The 6433-nt window shown below is 47.7% G+C and overlaps 1 protein-coding gene across 3 annotated transcripts in view; it reads right to left on the reverse strand.

The window, feature by feature from the left end:
- SHMT1 (serine hydroxymethyltransferase 1) overlaps positions 1 to 4962 on the reverse strand; it is a 32229-nt gene extending 27267 nt beyond the window's left edge. Inside the window, exon 1 of one of the 3 annotated variants that reach the window (XM_023585462.2) lies at positions 4722 to 4962. The gene's annotated coding sequence lies outside the window, so the exon portion shown is untranslated. Of the gene's footprint in view, positions 1 to 2028; positions 2145 to 2261; positions 2422 to 4721 lie in introns of those variants that run through there. The other 2 variants (XM_004481412.5, XM_023585461.3) reach the window with 2 other exon arrangements.
- Between the last annotated feature and the right edge of the window lie 1471 nt (positions 4963 to 6433).

A 6433-nucleotide genomic window follows, 5' to 3' on the forward strand; every position in this document is an offset into this window, starting at 1 on the left:
GGCACTTTCGACTGGGCCATGGAAGGTGCCTTGGAGCAGACATCTGAGAAAGGGAAAGCAGTCAAGACTGGAGCTCTGGGGGAAGGCAGGGCAAAACCCAAATGCACAGGTTCTAAGAGAAGGATTTATAACTTGGCCAAACATCAGGAAGCAGACCCACATGGCTGAAGCCTGGAGAACCCAGGAAACAAGATTCATGTAAGAGTGTGGCATTGCTTTGCCTCCTTCAAATCCTTTATTTTTAGATTTTTTATTTATTTCTCTCCCCTTCCCCACCCCCACCCCCGCTGTCTGCTCTCTGTATCTATTCGCTGTGTGTTCTTCTGTGTCCACTTCTATCCTTATCAGTGGCACCGGGAATCTGTGTTTCTTCTCGTTGCATCATCCCGCTGTGTCAGCACTCCGTGTGTGCGGCGCCATTCCTGGGCAGGCTGCACTTTCTTTAGCGCTGGGCGGCTCTCCTTACAAGGCGCACTCCTTGCACGTGGGGCTCCCCTACGCAGGGGACACTCCTGTGTGGCACGGCACTCCCTGCACGCATCAGCACTGCGCATGGGCCAGCTCCACACGGGTCTAGGAGGCCCGGGGTTTGAACCGTGGACCTCCCATGTGGTAGGCGGACGCCCTATCCATTGGGCCAAGTCCACTTGCCCAAATCCTTTTCAACCTTGAGTGTTTCGTGATTAAAAGCAGCTTTATTTTTAGGGAGATTCTAGGGTCAGAAGGCCTTTTTTTTTTTTTAAGTGTGTGAAAGGCATGGATGGATTTTACTTATTATTCTATATCTACAATTTAATTGGAGGTAAACTATAAGCAACACAGGGAAGAGGATGTGGCTCAAGTGATTGAGCTCCCACCTACCACACAGGAGGTATGGGGTTCAGTTTCCAGTGCCTCCTAAAAAAGATGAGCAAGATGGTAAGCTGATGCAACAAGACAATGCAACAAGAGACACAAGGAGGAAAAACATAACGAGAGCACAAAGCAGGGAGCAGATGTGCCTCAAGTGATTAGGAGCCTTCCTTCCACACAGGAGTTCCGGGGGTTTGATTCCCAGTGCCTCCTAGAAGGAATATGAGCACACAACAAACAGAAACAGCAAATGCAAACTACAAATGGGTGGGGAGAAATAAATAAATAAATCTTATATATATATAATCTTATATATATATAAATCTTATATATATATATGCCTATTTCTGCTACCATGTAATATAATTCTCCATTGTGAATATTGTGATAAACTAATGAAAACTCTACACCATCACATACTCTAGGCTCTTCATATAGGTAGTATTTTACAACTCTTTTTGTTTGTAAACTCTTTACACATGTAAGATTCTCTTACAACTGGCAAAGATATCAGAGGGTGCATAATTAGCTTATTGATCCTTTACACCCTACACTGGAGCCTCAATGTTACAAGTAGAATTGTAAAATAATGACGACAATGAGACCCCGTTGAGCCTGATCCACCAAGAATTCCACGCCACAATAGGTTACATGATAGTGAGGCTGTAGAGTCCTATAGCTTGCCCAAATTTTAAACCAGAAGGCCTATTTTTGCAACTGGGCTTTGCGACTCCATTGGCCACCATCCGTGTGTTAGGACTTTTTTTTTACCTTGACAAGTAACTTATTATCTAAGGTCATATAACAGAAAGAGTCAGAATCTGAACTCTGGTTTCCCTTGAGTTCCAAAGTCCTCTCCCCTGCCACGGCCCCCACCTCCCTCCACTAAGAAATTTAAAGAACCTAAACTGGAGTTTCCTGTCCAGCAGCTGCCCGGTTGCAGGCACGGATCTGCGCTGGCCTCTGCTGACAAGGGTCACCTACCTTCCAGAACCTCGAAAGCACAGGGCACAGGGCCAAGAAACCCACGGTCCTAGGACTGGGGAACGGGCAGGCGGCTCCCCACCCAGCCATCCACGCGGGCGGGATCTGGGAGCACCGTCCGGAACCGGGGACCAGGTGAGGGGTGGGTGGGGGCGCAGGGGGCGCAGGCTCCGAGACCCCGAGCCGGCCTACCGAAATGAAGACCTTCAAACGTGAGGATGCTGCACAAGAAGCGCGCTCGGGAGAAGCCGCCACCCCAGTCTTACGGAAATCCAGGCACAATCTGGGGCTCTCGACCCTCCGCCCCTCACCACGCGTCCTCGGGTCTGTTCGGGCTCGCAGCGCCGCGGGAAAGCACCGAGACCAAAGCGCCCCGCGAGCGCCGGGGAAACGGAGGCCCCTCGGGTCCGAAGCCAAAGACCTACCGGGAACGGATCCCGCGCGGCTGCCGACCTGACCCAAGCGGAGCCCCTCAGACCCGCGCCCGCCACGTGACCGCCGCGAGCGCCGAACCCGAACTTGGCGCGAGGCGGCGGGCGCTCCACTCGGCACGCCCCCCCGGCCAGGCCCCCTGGGCCCGCCCCCGGGCGCGGCCAATCAGAGCGCGCAGCTGGACGGAGCTCCGCCCCACGCGCGTCGACGCTATTGGCTGCGGCCGGGCAGGTGGGCGGGGCGGGGCTCGCCCGGACCGCGTGGGGCAGCTGCTCACCTAGGGAAGGAGAAGGTCAGGAACCTCCCGCCGCGGCCGCGGGGGTTTCCGGGAGGACCGCGGCCGCCCGGCCCCAATCACCGTAGGCAGGGCGCCCCGCGCGTGGGCTTGTGGGTGAGTTTTGGTGCGTACGCTCAGCCTTGCCCGTGTCCTATTTACAGCGTGCTCATTTAAGTAGAACACTCGATCTAAGTATGGAATCCTAGACCTGTCTGCTTCACCGCTGTGAGTTTCCTATTTCTCATCTTTAAATTGGAGATAATTGGATATATGCCTGGCGGGGCTGTGAGGACGATTCATAAGCATATCTAAAACCCTAGGCAGGGTCTGTCATAATAGGGACTCAGCAAATGTTAGCTATTGTTCCTAGCCGATAAATTCAAGGGACTCCACGCCTAGATATATACCCAAAGAACTGGAAACAGAGACTCATATATATAAAGGGTTAAAATGGCAAATTTTATGTCATATATATGTTACCACAATAAAATTTAATGAAAACAACCAACAGGCTACATAATGTAGGGAAGAGGCCAGGCCAAGTCCCTGCTCTGCCAAATGGTGTAATCTGCGATAAATTGCCTTCTCCTGGACCCAGTTTCCTCTTCTAGAAGGTGGGCCTGTAATCTGTCAGTCCTCAGGCATGTCCCCTGAGGGTACCTGTCTTAAAACATCAGTTGTTTTTTTTTCTGAACTGCGAGGATGAGCTTTTGCCCTAGGACCAACTCACCCTCCAGGTTGATGCCAGCCCAGGATGGATCAGACCTGTGAACTACCCAGAAGAAATTGCCTGCTGCCCTTTTCTAATCCAGTGAATTTAGGTGCCTCTGAAGACAAGGACAGCCCTTTCAGATGATCCAGACTCCAGTACCAGTACATTAGAAAACATGCTAGAATTACCTGGAACTTTGTCATCATCTGCTTCACAGGGATTGCCATTTGAGGCACCAGGAACTGAACTTGGGACCTCCCATGTGGCAGACAGGTGTCCAACTGCTTGAGCCTCATCTGCTTCCTAAGTTTCATCTTTATAAATTGATTTATATTTACATTTTATATAAATGGAATCATACAATATGGTACACAATATATTTAGCTAATAATAAAGAAAAACACATCAAAATGCTATATAATAGGTGTGGCTAGTGTGACAGTTAATAAGTTGATTTAAAACTGATTCAGAAAAGCCCAGGGAAAGACAATGAGAGAGTAAGGGAGCTGTATTAGGTGATAGAGGAAGTACTTTCATAGTGGACTTTCCAGGAGAGTCACATGCTACATATATACCCTCAGAATGATTTTGTGTTGTGAAATAGTTTGTTTGCTTAGTGCCTTCCTTCCCTCCTGGGCATATTTTTTTCAAGCTTTATTTCAAATTCCAAGAATAAAATAACAGACAAATGGCAGTTCAATAAGTTATGGAAGCATTATTCCAGAAAAGTTCTGTCCGGGCACTTTTATCTCATCTGATCCTAACAACAAACTCAGTTGTTCCTCCAGTGTTCAGAAAGATACACAGATGAACACAGATTAGTTAAATGACATTATCAGGGTCTCCTTATTAATGAGGAAGAGAAAAAATACTTAATCATATTCATAGATCACAAAACCAAAGTCATGGTCTTTTTTTTGACCTTTAGCATTAATATAGTACCTTCTTTGCTTTTGCTACCAAAATATTACAATATTACAATATTGACTACAGCCTATAAATTACATTAGTTATATTTTCCCTTATATCACCATATTCTTAAATATAGGAAGAACATTCCTATATTTATATTATTAACCATAATCCTCAGCTACCCCCAAAATCACTGCTACACATTGACTATATTGTCCTCCAACATTAACCTCCCTAAACTACTCGTTCCAGGCACAATCGCATCCATAAATCAACAGTATTTGTTACACTCATCATAATGTGCTACCAGCAAGCCCATTCATTACCACATATTTACATTTGACCTTATTAAATATTCTATATACAACCAGCATCATCTCCCCCTTCTCAATCCACATTCCGTCTTCCACCAACTTACACCTCATAGTCCAAATCATCATCATATTTAGTTCCCATCAGCGAGACCATGCAAGATTCATCCTTTTGTGTCAGGCTTAGTTCAGGCAACATAAAACCCTCACGATTCCTCCATGCTGTCACGCGCTTCCCCACCTGCGTTCTTCTTACAGCTGAACAGCAGTCTATCGCACGCATATATCACATCTGTTTATCCATTCCTCAGTCGACGGACATTTAGGTTGTTTCCATCTCTTAGCAACTGTGAATAATGCTGCTATAAACATCAGTGTGCAAATACCCTTTAATGTCTTTGCATTCAGTTCTTCTGAATATATTCCTAGTAGCAGGACTGCCAGATCATATGGCAGTTCTAGATTCTATATTTAGTTTTCTCAGGAACTGCCAGATTGTCTTTCACAGAGGCTGCAACTTTTTTTTTTTAATCAAACCCTCCCTTGCAGCTTTTTTTTTTTTGCTTGCTGTCTGCTTTCTGGGTCCATTTGCTGTGCATTCTTCTGTCTGTATTTATTTTTATTTATTCCCCCCTTGCAGCTTACTTGCTACTCTGCTCTCTGTGTCCATTTGCTGCTTATTCTTCTGCATTTTTTTTTTTGCCTTGTCTCCCTTTTTTTTTGGCCTCACCTTGCTGAGTCGGCACTCTGTGGTGCTTGCAGGCCGGTGGCTCCACCAGGAGGCCCCGGGACGCGAACCCAGGGCCTCCCACATGATAGATGGGAGCCTGACTGACTGAGCCACAGCTGCTTCCCAAGGCTGCACCATTTTGCACTCCCACCAACAGTACTCCTTCACTGCTCCTATTTCTCAGCATCCTCTCCAGCGCTTGTAGTTTTCTGTTGCTGTTTTTCAAATAATGGCCACTCTGTATGGAGTGAAATGATATCTCATTTTAGTCCTCCTGTGGCATTTTAAAATTGAATTTAGGGAAGTAGATGTGGCTCAAGTGTTTGAGCTCCCACCTACCACATGGGAGGTCATGGGTTCCTGGTGCCTCCTGGAGAAGACAAGTGAGACAGCAAGCTGGCATGATGGGCAGGTGTGGCAAGCTGACACAACAAGCTGACACAACAAGGACTCACAAAGAGGAAAGACAGTGAGAGACTCAACAAAGCAGGGAGCTAGGGTGGCTCAGGCAATTAAGTGCTTCTCTCCTACACGAGAGGCCCTGGTTCAGTGCCTGGCCCCTCCTACAGAGAAGACAAACAGAGAGAGCACACAGCAAATGACACAGAGAATAGACAGTGCAAACAACAAGGCCGGGTGGTGGATAAATAAATAAACTTTAAAAATGTTTCGAACTCAGAGGTCAAGCAGCAGGGAGAAGTATCAGTATCTCCATTTGACAGAGGAAATCCCACAGCAGGTGTGATGGAACCAGGGTTCAAACTCATGTCTCACTGTGTCCATGTGGCCAACGATGCAGGCAGTCCAGAGCTCGGCGAGGTACACATTAGGTTCAGAAAAAGTACAAATCCGAATATAGAGGCGGGAGTGGAGTGGGTGAGAATCTCAAACCACCAACTCAGGTGTACAAGAAATGCAGCTTCAGCGTTGTTCCCTCTGTACCCAACCTTAATTTAAAACCCTCACTTTGCCAAGTGTCCTGAGCTTGTTTTGGCCAATCCACGGGCTTCCATCTTGCTGGTGCATCTCAGTTCCAAGGGATTAAGTGGCACCAAAGCCTGGTCTTGTGGTGGGGCCTCCGTGTCAACTACACACATCAGCGGGCGTCCGTGTGCATTGCTGGCCTTGGCCTTGGTCTCTGTGGTCTTCAGTCATCTGTCCACCGCTGGGTCTGCTCCCATTTCCCAGCCTCTGCTGTTTGTGACGCCCCATCTCCCGTGCTG

Source organism: Dasypus novemcinctus, chromosome 21 (assembly GCF_030445035.2).
Source record: "Dasypus novemcinctus isolate mDasNov1 chromosome 21, mDasNov1.1.hap2, whole genome shotgun sequence".
Classification (NCBI taxonomy): domain Eukaryota; kingdom Metazoa; phylum Chordata; class Mammalia; order Cingulata; family Dasypodidae; genus Dasypus; species Dasypus novemcinctus.